At 34.7% G+C, this 16,360-nt stretch overlaps 1 protein-coding gene across 11 annotated transcripts in view; it reads left to right on the forward strand.

Moving 5' to 3' along the window:
- Nucleotides 1-469: 469 nt before the first annotated feature.
- The window catches only part of LOC106868837 (mitochondrial proton/calcium exchanger protein), a 75,778-nt gene continuing 59,887 nt past the window's right edge, over nucleotides 470-16,360 (forward strand). For 7 of the 11 annotated variants that reach the window (XM_089341965.1, XM_014914286.3, XM_014914276.3 and 4 more), the window contains exon 1: nucleotides 470-556. The gene's annotated coding sequence lies outside the window, so the exon portion shown is untranslated. Of the gene's footprint in view, nucleotides 557-14,364; nucleotides 14,434-16,360 lie in introns of all 11 variants that reach the window. The other 4 variants (XM_089341978.1, XM_089341970.1, XM_089341971.1 and 1 more) reach the window with 1 other exon arrangement.

Below are 16,360 nucleotides of genomic sequence, written 5' to 3' on the forward strand. Positions count from 1 at the left end.
TCAGATATCGATAATATATTCATCGATGCTATATATTGTTTCTAGCATGTTGAACGAAGGTATGGAACAACAGTTTTCAAACTTTCTTTGTCGTGGAATCATTGTAGGATTTTGAAAAAAATCGCTGAACACAAATCTATATTTTACAGATAACCATTGCAACCAAAATCTTAATTAGAAGTGAAATGAAACAAATATTATCCGAGAAAGAAAACGTATTCGTATAAAAATAAAATACGTCTTATTTTGAAAATGCTTCATAGTAATTTTTTTATTTATAAAATATATTTTTATTGAATTTTATTAAAGACCATCTTATCTCTGGTAACACCACAGAATTTTCGCAAAACCCGCTTTGGGGAAATTAATTTCGAAGATCAATTACTTTTATTAACAATCGGTTGTGTTATTGTGACCTGGTTGTCGAGAGTTATCTACCTTTACACAGAGGTCGCATGAATCACCCTTCAGTCTGATCATATTCATGGATACTGTAGCGTGCATGTGGTCCTCTCGGAACATTGACCCTACATCTGCTGTCTTTAAATCCCTTGGAGTAAGTTTATACCTAATTTTTATGAATACCTTTTATTATTCATCTATTTATATAAGTCGCATATGAGGTTGAATACGAAGATAATTTTTTTTTTTATTAATCTATATTCTGTTTGTATTTTTACGTAAGAATTTTATGTAATGAATATCGTGGCCTTATTCGTTAAATAATTAACCATTATAAGAATCTATCATGAAATATCGGTCTTATTTACATTAAATCTCTAAATATTCTATATTTTGAAATCTATCGGTTTTATTAGCGTTGTTTGTTATTAGCAAGGTTAAAATAGATTGTTGTCTCGTTGGCTTTTTCCATTGGTTTTCCCCGGTATTTTAGTTACAATTCTATTTTTATAAAAGATTTTTTTATTCATATCTCATATCGATTTAAAGATCTTTTTTTTTTTATTTGTTACCTGTAGTTCTAACTCACAAACATTCTCCCTCAGGTTGTTGCAGAATCTCTGTGCCTTCTGGATCGACCTGAATGCTAACCTACATATATTCGGCTTCTTTCTACCTTTATAATCTGATACATAGTTTTGCAGTGCCTCTTTATGATTACCAACTAACTAAAAAAATCCCGAACTTCAGAAGACACTATACACAATATTAACACTGTTATTATATAACTGTTAACAATATTATATAATTTTTTCTTTAACCAGTATGTTCTTTTACCGGTTCCGGTTACCAGACTGGCCATGCTGTGTCTCCGCCTTCTAGGGAATAATCAATTACATTGCCCCCCCACCTCTCCTCCCATCAAGACTACATATTTTATCGATTTCAGAAAACTAAATAGTTACATAATGGTACCAACAGAGAACTTCTATGCGGTCGTTCGGCCTGCTAAAATTATTATTCAACTCTCTTTTCAAATACACGTTTCATAAACTTAAAAAAAGTAAACCACTTTATATAATGTAGTTCTAGATACTTCTTTCAATGACTGGATGGTTATGGCTAGATTGATTGTTTTTTTGTCATAAGGTCTTTTCGCTCTAGGCTAAAACATTGATAAATAGTTATATCGTAAATGTCATATTACTATTAAATAACAAAACAGCAAATAAGTTTTGTCTGTTTGTCTTGTCTGGTACTATCATTTATTTAATCTATCGTTCATCACCTTGGTACCGGTTTGCTATTTAAAAGCGAAAGCTGTCCACCCATTTGGGGATTTTCCTTATTTCTGTGTCGTACTGAAACAGTTGTAAATTAAACTCTAGAAAGTTTCCATCGACACTGTTTTTTTGAAATCGATTGTAGATTTATCAAAAATAAAATAATCGGGAACTAAAGACTCTCAGATTGACGATCTGATTGATAGGCAGTTGGATGTATCGATTGATAGATAGAAAAGCGAAGTCGACAGTGGTTTCTACTACGTTTGTATACAGCTGGGTGCATGTGACCGCACCTACCTTATTCCATACATTAACCTTCTTCAAACTAAACTGTGCAGTTATATGCTGTATCTTCACACATCAGGCCTTCTCTCCCGTTTTTACTTGTTTTGAACGACAGAGAAGAGAATAACAGAATAAGATGAATTAATGTTTGTCTAATTACTACTCTTATCTGGTGATAAAAATGAGATTCGTATATTTATAAACAAGCTTAGATAGAAGATTTCAAATCCAGCTAACGCAGTAGTTTCCACCTGCTAGAAATAGCAACCGAATCACCCGCAAATTATACTCTTCAATGCATTATCTAATAAAGAAAAGAAAAGAAAGAATACATTAGCTAATTTAGCTACTGTCTAAAAAAAAAAAAAATTGACGTGACAGTCAACATTGGAATGCGTAGGTCTGTCTGTTCATTCAGGTTGACCTGAAACTAAACAATAACAAAGCATGATTTGCTATTTTTTGTTTTAAATATTAAAATTTGTCTTTCAAGCTTTTTTTTTTTTTTTTGTAAGATAGAAAGCATAAATAGATCCTTTGTTTTAAAAAGAAAAAAAGTATCTGTCTCTGCTCAGACGTTATAAATGAGAAAACTGCTTGCATATATACCAACTATAATGGAACTACCTATTATACGACTGCATGTATAGGAACTGGTGTTTTGATCCAAAGTCACCTCCGATTGAGTAAAACCTGTGATCAAAGTTGTTTCAACCGTAACTTATTTTTCTATTATTTTATAGTTACGATTACATAGCACAATGTGGTTTCGCCTTTATTATTTTTTTAAACGGTTAAGGTAATTCGAAGAAACTTAGCTGATATTTCTGGCGTGTAGCAGTTCGAGTGACTGCGTAGAGACTACCTTGTCGACTGGTATATATTTTAATTTATTATTTTGACACACACCCACACTAGTCTATTTATGGATCCACAATGCAAAGCTTAAAAAGAAAAAAGCTAAACATATTTGTTTCTGGCTTATCTTATCTTTTATCTTTTATTTGTTTCACATTAGATTGCAACCATGCTGGGGCTACTACCTTGTAAAATTTTAGTCGAACAAATCGACCCAGTACTTATTTTATAAGTCGGTTTTACCGAACCGCTAGGTTACAGAAACGTAAAACACAACACCGGTTGTGAAGCAGTGGTGGGGGACAAACACAGGCACGAACATACACACACACAGACACACAACTGGCTTCTTTCAGTTTCTGTCTACTAAATCCACTATAGCCCGAGGCTATAGTAACAGACACTTGCCCCAAGGTTCCACACAGTGAGACTGAACCCTGATCCCTGAACCATGTGTTCAGGACGCAAACGTCTTGCGATACACCCACACATGCGCCAATATATATACAGTTCAAATTTATTGGAAGCGAAAGACGAAGACAGGTGAAGGAACAACAAGCAGGTGTATTAGTTTAAGATTCAGGAAGAATGGAAAAATCCCCGACATTTTGAGCGTATGCTCTTCAACAGAAAGGACTGAGAAGAAAAGAAAAAATGTAGGAATAACAGTTCAACATGATGCAATATATATATATATATATATATATATATATATATATATATATATATGGAGAGAAAAGAGTACCCACTGTATGTTGTAAGAGTTTATGTGTGCAGTCAGCGATCCATCACAGACACTCATTCATTGATAATAACAGTTTCTAATTTAAGCTCAAGGTCATATATATATATATATATATATATATATATATATATATATATATATATATATATATATAACAATATATATATATATACATACATATATGTGTATCTACATATATAATAATATATATATATATATACATACATATATGTATATACATATATCTACATACATATATAATATACATATATATATATATATATATATATATATATATATATATCATCATCATCGTTTAACATCCGCTTTCCATACTGGCATGGGTTTGACTGAAGGCTGGCAAGCCAGAGGGCTGCACCAGTCTCGAATCTGATCTGGCAAAGTTTCTACAGATGGATGCCCTTCCTAACGCCAATAACGCTGAGAGTGTAGTGGGTGCTTTTACATGCCTGTCAGGCGGTACTGGCATCAGCCACGCTCAAATGGTGCTTTTTACATGCCACCTGCCACAGGAGCCAGTCCGGCACTAGCAACGACCACACTCGAATGGTGCTTTTTTTACGTGCACCGGCACAGGAGCCAATCAGCGGCCCTGGTAACGATCACACTCAAATGGTGCTTTTACCGTTCCACTGGCACGGGTGCCAATCAGGCGGTACTGTCATCGGCCACAACAGCAATTTCACTTGCTTCAACTGATATTCGCAAGCATAGTTTATTGTCCAATGATTGAAGGGTACTCTTAACTGGGCTGGTTATACAGCATTGGCATAGACCACAGTTATGGTCTCACTTGGCTTGCTGGATCTTCTCAAGCACAACATATCTCCAAAGGTCTCAGTCACTTGCCATTACCTCAGTGAGCCCCAATGTTCAAAGGTCATGCTTCACCACCTCATCCCAGGTCTACCTCTTCTGCAGGTTCCCTCAATTGCTAGGGTGTGACACTTTTTCACACAACTATCCTCATCCATTCACAACACATCACCATACCAGCACAGTCCTCTCTCTTCCACACCATATCTAATGTTCCTTAAGTGCAACTTTTCTCTCAAGGTGCTGACACTCTGTCATGTATGCACACTGACATTACACATCCAGCGGAGCATACTGGCTTCATTCCTTGCAAGCTTATGCATGTCCTCAACACTCACAGCCCATGTTTCACTGCCATGCAGCATAGCTGTTTGCACACATGCGTCATACAGCCTACCTTCTACTCTGAGCGAGAGGCCCTTTGTTATCAGCAGCCGTAGGAGCTCTCTGAATGTTGCCCAGGCTATCCTTACTGTAGCAGCTACACTTTCAGAGCATCCACTCCGCTACTAACTTGGTCAAATAGGTAACGGAAACTATCATCTACTTGTAGTTTTTTCCCCCAGGAATGTGACGGAAGCTGTTCGCTGCACGTTTTCAGTGTTTATTGCCCCTGAGCATTTGCCACACACAAAAACCATCTTCCCAATTAGCCTTCCTTTGATATTGCTGCACATCTTATGTTTATCAATATATATGAATGTTTGTGTGTGTGTGTGTACAAACATGTTTACATCAGAAAACAAATGTAAAAGCTTTGAGAAATAAATCCCTTGGAAAAAGATGTGCTAACCTATTACACTAAAGTAATCATTGGTCTCTCTTCCATCAAATTACATACTTTAGTCATACAAGTGAGAATTGAGGCCTGTTTACATTAGGAATATAAATGTAGATGCATTAAGAAGTATTTAAATATAGCATTTTAATGGTGTACCTTGTAGTGGATACAGTTATAAATAATGTCTTATTATGTATGTATTGGTAGAAGGAGTAAAAATTACTTTATTGTAATTGGTTAACACATTTGTCATGAGTGCAAACATGTGGCTCACATCCTACAGGTAGCCCTTAGATCTTTTCCATTCAAGATTTTATGTATAGGAGAATTAAAGTGCCAAGCTGCCAGAACCATTAGCATGCCAGGCAAAATGCTTAGCAGCATTTCATCTGTCTTTGCATTCTGAGTTCAAATTTTGCCAAGATCAGCTTTGCCTTCATCCTTTTAGGGCCAATGAAATAAGTACTAGTTGTGCACTGGGGAGCAATGTTCTTGACTAGCCCACTCCCCATCAATTTCAGGCCTTGTGCCTGTAGTAGAAAAGGATCATTTATGGGAGAGTTTACTTTGAGATACATTGTTAAAATGGTGTGTGTGTGTTATTTCTATGTGGTATCAATGATATCACCCAAGTGAAACTCTGTTCTTGTTTACATTCTCCAGTAAACAAAATTCCTGTAGTTTCAGTGAGTCATTGTTTTCAATGTGTGAACATAACAATTAAGACACTTTACTTGGAAGACAGGTGAAGGTTTGTGACCGGAAGAGCTAAAAATACAACTGGAAATTCCTAGGACTATATTCTGTTTCTTAGGAATTTCCAGAAAATTTATTTAAAAACTTATATGTTGCTAGACAGTCTTAAAATGCTTGAGTGATTCAGCAAACAGTCTTTTATGTGTGCCTCACAAAGACATTTTCCCAGAATTCTCAAGGTCCAAATTCTAAGGAAACTTTTTAGAAATGCAGTTGCATTTGGTTTCTATCAAAGAAAGGTTCTCATTTAATGCAGATGTTTCAACAACATTATGATTTGGAAAAGTTTTGTGATTAGTGGAGTAATTTAAGGAGAGTGGAATTTTGAATAAGTCAGTATTTCTTTATACAAATATAGTTCTTTGTGCAATCACAAACAGTTGCATGTAAATGTACATGTGTCTGGCATGTTCTGGAATTCAGGAATGATCAAATTTTATGGACGTTTACCTGCTGAAATTTTTTTTTTTTAATATTGAAACTCTTTAAGCAAAACTTTCTGAATCCAACCTTGATTTGGTAAAAAATACAATTATTGAAGCAAGTACCATGGTTAAATTTGGTAGAGATATTAACTGCAAACATAGACCGCGTTTGGGTGTCTGGAATGTTCTTTGCAAAAAATATACTAAATTAAATTGTGATAAAGCTAATTTAACTAATGATCCTTGCAACAAAGATGAGTTTAAAGGTACATTTAAGGATGAGGATCAAAACAGATTTTGCAGTTATGAATATGGTTATTATGTCAATCAGCAATAAATTGAACTTAGTGAAGTAGTTCCTATTGCAGAAGACCTTTCCACTTTCATGTCATTAAAAAAGTGAGAACAGTTGTCAATTGATTTTGTAGGTCTCCAACAAAAAACAAGAAAGATGTTAAAGATGAGCATGGTCATGATACGCAGTTAATCAGTAATACTGTTGTTCTTGCTGGCACTCCGTCACTTACGACGTCAAAGGTTCCAGTTGATCCGATCAACGGGCCTGCTTGTGAAATTAACGTGCAAGTGGCTGAGCACTCCACAGACACGTGTACCCCTAACGTAGTTCTCGGGGATATTCAGCGTGACACAGTGTGACAAGGCTGGCCCTTTGAATTACAGGCACAACAGAAACAGGAAGTAAGAGTGAGAGAAAGTTGCGGTGAAAGAGTACAGCAGGGTTCGCCACCATCCCCTGCCGGAGCCTTGTGGAGCTTTAGGTATTTTCGCTCAATAAACACTCACAACGCTCGGTCTGGGAATCGAAACCGCGAGTCCGCTACCCTAACCACTGGACCATTGCGCCTCCACAATCAGTAATACTAAGACTGATTGAATAGTTTAAGGAAATGTTTAAATGATTTTTACTCTTTAGAAACTATATTGTAAGATTTATGAAAGAATGAGCTACTTCTCAGTTTTTCAGACATTGAATTTAACGCTGTCCCTGCTGTTATATCAATGCTGGAACTAATTAATATTGGAATTTAAAAATTAGGTCAAACAAATGCAATCTTGATCTCTGCAGAAGGCTTAAGTTTTTATACTAGAAGATAGAATCGATAGAATACTCCAGTGTCTCACCTGCTGAGAGAATGTTTTTAGAAAAGACTCCAATAGTAAAGGAGGAAAATATTTGATTGGATTAACAATGCATTTAAATAATCCTCTTTTAATTTTGGATCCATTTAATTCATTTCTAATTTTGTCATCAGAAATTTCACTGCAAAGTATTGAGAAGAAACTCATCATCATTGACATCATTGACATCATTGACATCATTGACATCATTTAACATCTGTTTTCCATGCAGGCATGGGTTGGAGAGGAGCTGGCAAGACCAGGAGCTGCGCCAAGTTACATTGTTTGCTTTGGCATGGCTACTACAGCTGGATGCCTTTCCTAATGCCAACCATTTTACAGAGTGTACTGGGTGCTTTTTACATGGGACCAGCATTGATATGGTCACCAAGTACCTTGCAGGACAAAAGCCTCTCAAATTGGAGTGGGGAGTAGTATTGAGTGAGTATGGCTTTGTGGCAGTTGAAAGATTTAAGGTATAGAAGGGACAGATATAGATGTCTTGCTGTTGAGTAGTTACATGGAAAACAAAGATTGAGTTGGACAGTAAGATAAAGAGAGTGGCAGTGAGAGTGATAATGGTAGAGATGTGTTGAGACATGCCCTTGAGGGACATTGGGTGGGGTGAGAATAGGTGAGGTAATATAGAGGTTTGGGCTGGATGAGTGGGCAAGATGAGGTGACTGTAGCAAAATGTTGATCACTTAGAAGAATCTCTAATTTACCGTTCCAAATTTAAATAGATAATAATTGGAGCAGTCATTTTCTTCAAAAACAGTAATAGGCATTCTTGCAGTAAGTACCAGGGCTTCAGTTTGATTGACATTGTGGCTGAGATATTCATTATTATTCCACAACACAGATTTCATCATAAACGTGATAAATTCTCGATGTGGTTTTTGTTATGGATGCCACTGCATAGATGAAATTTTTACTTGGAGAATGGTGCTGGAACAAAATGGAAGCTACTAACAGTGGTGCATTATTTTGGACTAATTTGTGACAAATACACATATGTCCAATCAGTTGTTGGAGGCCTCAATGTGTATTCATCACATTAGCATGGAAACCAATACAACCAAGGCAAAACTATATCTGCTGGCATGTCACCCTCTGAAAGAGTCTCTGTCATATTCAGCAGTAAGATTTTGGAAGAGGTTGATCGCTTGTACTTTTATATAATGCTACCTTCACTGCTACAGCAAAGGCAAAGATGAAATAGTTACCTGTATCAACCAAGTACATTGTCATTTTCAAAACTAGGTTTTGGTCTAGATCAGAGAACCATGTGACTACAAAAATTCGTGTATATCCAATTGCTTGCTGTATAGTTGCAATGCATGCCCAATAAGTATGGCAAACACTTTTCTGCCTTTGCTGTATCCTCTTTGTTTGCACTTAGGACTTATCTCATTGTTTGTTTTTCTTGCTCAAAGGCTTCTTTGGGGGTTTGATACACACTCCATTGTGCTTGGAGCAAACTCAGCTATGAGTTTCACTGCAGTTCCTACTGAGATTACAAAATTGATAAGGTAGGCAGCTGCAAATATGAATTTGTATGATCAAGTCAGATATTAGATCTATGCCTATGCCTTGTTTATATAATGTCTGCTGTAGAAATCATGATTGGTTGGTTGATGATTTACGTTGGACATCTGATTGCTAAATGTGGTTGGTTTCTGTTTGCAATCTCATAGATTCACTGGGGGAAGCTGACTCAACTTATACACTGACATGAAATATATCTCGGTATTAGCCCATGTTCAATAGAAAATGATGTAACACACATATGTGCACTCCACGTCCTGATGCAACCAGTATGCAGTGGATGAAAGACAGAAAACACTCTAGACACAGGCATGACAATATAGTTAACAAGTTTGCTTTCAAACCTGTGGTTTGGGATTCAGTCCCACTGTACAGCACCTTGAGCAAGTGTCATCTACTATGACCCCTGGCTGATCTAAGCTTTGCCAGTGAATGGAAACTGAAAGAAACCTGTAATTGTATGTGTGTGTGTACATATCCCCTTGTTTTGAAATTGTGCACTATTTGTAAACAAACATTGCCATCATATAAGCACTGCTGTTTGTTTGCAATTTTCCCTGAAAACATGTCCAGCCATTAAACAGTTCATGGTTAAAAAACTATGTAATACATTTCCTTACCTAGAAATATATGAAGGTTGATGACGGTATCCATAAGTTAAGCTTGTTGAAAGTATAACATTTGAACACATATCATGACAAGCAGAAAAATATTACTGATGATTGCAAATATTGGTACAAGGCTACACAGGGTTTGAGAGAAAAATAGTTAATTAAATTTACTTCAGTACTTGACTGGAGTTATATTTTAATGACCAGAGTGATGGAAATGGGTCTCAGGAAAACTCATTTCCATCACTACTTCCCTACCATCATAAGCTGAGAAGTTGAGGAATGTTGTCCCCTTACATACCTTCTTCATTTCCATCACTGCTTAGAAGGATAAAAGCAAAGTTGACCATGGCAAAATCTGAACTCAGGTTGAACTGTATCTGAATACTGTCGGTCACTTCGTCAGGCATAACAATTCTGACCATTCAAATATGGCAGAACTGTGAGGAAATCTGACTGGATGTCTTATAAGTATTTGTTCCATTTCTTTGCATTCTGAGTTCAATTACTGCCATGGCTTACTTGGACAGTAGCCTTAATTTGTTATTCAGTTTAACATCACCATCTGGCACTTTGGGTTCTTTTAGCAGACCCCACTCTATTGTAAGCATTTGGGTTGGATCTCCAGTTTAAGGATGATTTCATCCCTCTCTCCCATTAGTCTTGGAAGCCTTGTCAAGGGTACTATCATCTTCCTCAAATAAAAGATAAATGTGTGAGTTTGTGTGTAGTTTCAACCTTGTAAATTGTAAGATGAAATTCATCAAAGACCAAATTTGTCCTTCAACTCTCTAGAGTATAAGTACCAGGCATATTAACTTAAATGACTATAATCTAAAAATGTGGTTTAGTAAGATATATTTACTAGAAAACCGGTCTTTTTTTTTTTTACTTTTTTTTTTCTCATAATTTTAGCAACTCATTTATTTACTTAATGGGTGTTAAAAGACTAGAAAATTTTTTAAAATATACATAAACATCATCTGAAAGTTAATTGCTCCCAGCCTTTCCCAAGACAATTATGATGTCTTTTTTTTTAATCTAGTTTTACATTTCTATGGTCCTGATGACTTTTGGATATACATAACTGATAAAACATCTGTTACTATTGCTCACTAGCCCCTAGGCCAGCTCTGATTGAACATGAAATTAGTCTGATATTTATAATTAATCAAGGTGCAACCCACATAAACAGTGTTCCTGATATACTGTTTCTCTTCTCAAGTGAAACCCATATAACATACTCATGCAGCTTAAAAGTTTGTTTCTGTACATCTGTAGATTCTGGGGATCTAGTCTTTTTCATTCGAAAAATGAGCCCCTTTTAATTTTGCTCAGGTTGCTTTCAATTTTGGTATATGATGCAATTCTGAATTTTGATTACAATCAACCAATTACTTTATCTTGTAAATTAAAGAATCTGATGTTATTTGGAATTAAAGTTGGGAAATTTGGGTATTATGCCTGCCAGAAAAATATATTGAATGGTACTGCTTCAATGCCTATCAAACTATCACTTTACATAGAAACACATGTAACTGTTTTGTCACCATATTTCTACTGAAATACACTGCCTTTGTTCAGTTCATTTAAAAAATGAAGAATTTAATAAAATAACTTAGTCATTATTATGCTGGTGTTTGGAACATGAATTAACATGAAATTTTGGTAGACAATTTCAGTTTAGATCAATTACGAGCAAAAAGTTTGTATCATAGAACCAGTAGTCTCAGGTGGTTTGGTATCAAAAGGGTTAAAGTAAATGTTTTACAGTTTACAGTTGTGTACCTATCCTACCTAGTAAGCACATTAAAAGTAAAAGTTGAAATAAACAGCTAGCAGTAAACAGAGTGTAAATACTTCATCAAGGATTACTACATAATTAGGTTGTAAAACAAGTTATATAATTATTATTTTACAAACTGGCTGAAACAAACCAAGGAAACTGGTCAGTCCAGTTATGAGTAATCATGTAGGAGTTTAAGGCTACATTTCAATGTCATTTAGACATAACAGTTCAATGTCATTGTGCATTCTTGTCAGTGTTAAATAGAGCCAGCAAATAGACTTAATGAATACAATGACGTAGACTGGAATTCTGGGAATGGTTTCAGAAATTCATGTTTTATTTTAGTACTAATGCCTCACACTAAAGTACTAATTGGCGTAATACAGGATCTGTATATCCTTTCCTCTGGCTGTCTATCATTTCTCCTTTCCCTCACTATCTTGTTCTCTCTTTCACACTCAAATAAGTAATCAGACTTAGATACTTTACTAGAATCCTGTGGATGTGAAGTTCTTTCCACTTGCCTGCTAATTCACCTTCCATTATGTAATAGGTGGCTTTTGTTATATAATCAATCACATCTAAGAACCATTACTCCTGTGCAACTTTTTGCAAACATATATTATGTATAAAAGTAGTTGCCTGGATTAATCAGAATGGATAACATTACTGGATGTGTTTGGTCAGAATGGTGAATGTGGCACTGTAAGATATTAAAATGGATGTGTTGTATGCATAAGCGGTAATAAATTCCAACTGATCAAGATTGAATTCTGTTTTCATATTATACTTATAGCATTTTCAGTTTTTATACATCAGTAACACCTTCTAATAAACTATTAACTTTACACTAAAAGCTCTTCTATAAAAACTGTCTTGTTGAAGTAGAGTTCTTATGATGACTGATTGAGTAATTAAATACTTATGGCTCTCTTTACAAGGGAGATATACAAATATAAAGTGTCTTTTTCAATATCAACATAGATTTACATCCATATGTGTACCTGCCTATAATATATATGTCTGTGCGTGTGTGTGTGTATGTATACATACACACAAGTTTGTAATAATGACGTCAAACGAAATTGTGATATTTTGAAATCATTTAATATATATGTTTCAAATTTGCGTAATATATGACAGGAAATGCATCCCTCCTCAGTTAAAACATGAAGGAATTAGCGTAACATGAAATACATGTGTGTGTGTATGCATATATATATATATTCTTTTACTTGTTTCAGTCATTTGACTGCGGCCATGCTGGAGCATCGCCTTTAGTTGAGCAAATAGACCCCAGGACCTATTCTTTGTAAGCTTAGTACTTATTCTATCATTCTCTTTTGCCAAACCACTAAGTTACGGGGACGTAAACATACCACCATCAGTTGTCAAGCGGTTGTCCGCTTCGGTTGTCAAACCGGCATACAAACACACACACACACACACACACACACACACACACACACACACACACATATATATACGACAGGCTTCTTTCAGTTTCCATCTACTAAATCCACTTACTTGGTTGGCCCAAGACTATAGTAGAAGACACTTGCCCAAGGTGCCACACAGTGGGACTGAACCTGGAACCATGTGGTTGGTAAGCAAGCGGCTTACCACACAGCCACTCTTGCACCTATATATGTGTGTGCATGTGTATGTGTGTGCATGTATATGTGTGTGTTTGTGTGCATGTATATATGTGTGTGTGAGTGTGCATGTATATGTTGGTGTGCATGTATATGTGTGTGTGTGTGTGTGTGTGTGTGTGTGTGTGTGTGTGCATGTATGTGTGTGTGTGTGTGTGTGTGTATATATATAAAATCACTAGAGTGGTATTTTGACTCCCTTTAATGTTATTTATAAGCAAAGGGACAATTATATCTGTTAAATACAAGTTGTGCATTTAATCTAATACACAAATTGTATTTACTGAATTGATATTTAATTACTAATCAATTTAATGTAGAGGTGTTAAAGATTATTATTATTATTGTTGTTGATATTATTACTATTATTATTAACATGGCATGCTGGCAGAGTCATTAACACCACAGGTAAAATGCTTAGTGGCATTTCGTCTATCTTTCCGTTTTGACTTTGAATTCAGTCAAGGCCGACTTGCCTTTTCATTCTTTCAGGGTCAATGAAATATCTACTATTTGACCAATATAATCAGCTCACCCCTTACCTGAACTTGCTGGCCTTGTGCCAACATTTGAAATCATTATAATTATTATTACATACCCTATTAAATTTAGAATTGCTTAGATAATAATTTTTTGTTAGATATTAATAATTCAACAAATATTTAGTTGTTTTTTTTCTTTTTCTTTCTAAGTTTTTCAATCAATTGTCTTCCAACCAATTTGGTTTTCTCCAAATATACCTTTCTCTAAATAAGTCTTTCTAAGAGTATAAATTTCAACCAATTTGTCTTTCAGTCAATGTTCTTAACAGGAAATCATACCACCTTATTGATTAAATACTAGCTGCTAGTATGTTTGTGCACATATATACATAGGCGTGTGTGTGTGCTTTCTTTATGTTGTTCTTAAAAAGGCTTTCTATGAATTCCTTTCTACTTATTGTTGCTGTAGTTAATATTATATTTGTCTTATTTTTGTGTTTTAACTGAATATGGAGAGAACTCTATCTGTTTAAGGGTAGCAGGCTTAATCTCTTACATAGGTGAACAGAGTAATCTGGCCCTTGAGCACATTTTTCAGACTCCTCTATATTGCAAGCATCCAACCCAGTCTTTGTTCTGCAGATAACCCATCAGTAGTTTTTTTTTTTTTTTTTGTTCCCCACCTTCTCCTAAAACTGGCTTTGGAGGCCAAGCAATAATCCACAATAAGTAAATAAATTAATTAATTAATTTCTCCCATTCAGATATATCTCTGCATACTGATATCTGGCTGATGCAGTTCATAATATTGCTTACAACTGAACAGCAAATAGGTAAATACCACATTTTTCCAAATCAGACAAGGCTCACGTGAATAGCAATCTTGTATTAAGACTTAATAGGTTTGTAATTTAGATAAGCTCTTTGTACTTTGTGCTTAATTACATATCTTTCATAATAAGTAATTCATTAACAATTTATCGATCTGTTTGTCTAATTCTGTTTATTTACTTTGGTGTAAGTCTTTTATTGTTTTTTTTTTTTTTTTTGTCAGGATAAGTGGGTTTTGTTGCCATCTCTAATTGAGAGGATCTATGACCAAAGACATTCCAGTTGTGACCATGCCATTGATCTTGGGGTATCTAGGACTAAGTTATCTAATATCGTCTGTATTAAGATGGCATGGTTTGATCTGAGAGATCAAATTTGTTTCTAGTAGGTTGAGTTGTTGTACAGAGGTTTCCTGTTTTTTTTTTTTTTGTTGATCTTTATATTATATTTTCTTTAGCATATAAGCATTATATAAATGTGTGTGGGTGGGTGTAGTTATGTTTGTATGTATCTGTGAATATGTCAATACATATAATGCTATGTTTATACACACACACACACTTTTTTCTCTTTTAACCCTTTAGCATTTAAACCAGCCACATCCTGCCCAAATGTTCTACCTGTTTTATGTCCAAACTAGTCAGATGTGGCTTCTCACACCCGTCCTACAATGTCATTCTAAAAATAAATTATCACATCATCAAAATCTTGAATCCATGAAATCATGCGTGACTAATTCAAAACAGTGTGAATAAATAAGTTTTACATTTGCTAAAGTAATCTAAATGCTGAAGGGTTAAATATATTAACCTATCTATCTATCTATCTATCTATCTATCTATCTATCAAACATACCAATTCTTGTCTAATCTAGTGGATTCCACATGTGTGTTGGAACATTCTGTGACATCACAACTTGTCAGTAAGAGTGTTGAAAATTTAAGACATTTTGAAAGTCAATCACTGCTATTATGATTAAAATGTCACATATCTGTAAGTTTCTTTATGATGCTGATTACAAAATGTTTACATAGAAAGTTATAAACATTTCAATGATATAAACTAAGAATGGGCTTTGCATTCTTCTTCTCTCCTATATCCAGAGTTGAGTGCTACAGTGTCTTAAATCCACTTAGCACAGAGGTCCCTCATTCAAAGATTTAGCCTCTTATACAGTTGAATGTATGTTTATTATAAATATACATAAAAACTATTGTGCTGACTTCAAAATACATAGAAATACATTTCTAACCTGTTCGGGTGATTAGAAAAACTAATTCAAAATAATTTCATTAACTCTTGCAAACTGTTGAGTTCTTCCTTTCAGCTGTGCAATAAGAAGTTTACTTCCCAATCACATAGTTTCCCGTTCAGTTCCACTGAATGGCATCTATAATCCTGGGCTGACCAAAGTGTTGTAAGTGGATTTGATTGTTAGAAACTGAAAGAAGCCTGTCATATATATATATATATATATATATATATATATATATATATATAATTATAAATTTTTCTTTAGAAAAGCATAGAAAGCATGGAGCATCTCATATATATATATATATATATATATATATATATATATATATATATATATATATATATATATATATTTATATATATATATTTATATTTATATATATATATATATATATATATATATATATATATATATATATACACACACGTGTATCAATATGTGTGTGTGTCCCCTTGTGTTTATGCTTGTGCTCCATCACCGCTTTACAGCTGATGTTGGCCTGTTTACATCCCCATAACTTAGTGGTCCTGCAAAAGAGACCAACAGATTAAGTACCAGGCCTAAAATTAAATACTAGGATTGATTTGTTCAGCTAAACCCTTCAAGGCAGTGCTCCAGCATGGCTGCAGTCCAATGGCTGAAACAAGTAAAAGTAAAATTGCAATGAAAAC

Source organism: Octopus bimaculoides, chromosome 2 (genome assembly GCF_046866305.1).
Source record: "Octopus bimaculoides isolate indiv1 chromosome 2, ASM4686630v1, whole genome shotgun sequence".
Lineage (NCBI taxonomy): Eukaryota > Metazoa > Mollusca > Cephalopoda > Octopoda > Octopodidae > Octopus > Octopus bimaculoides.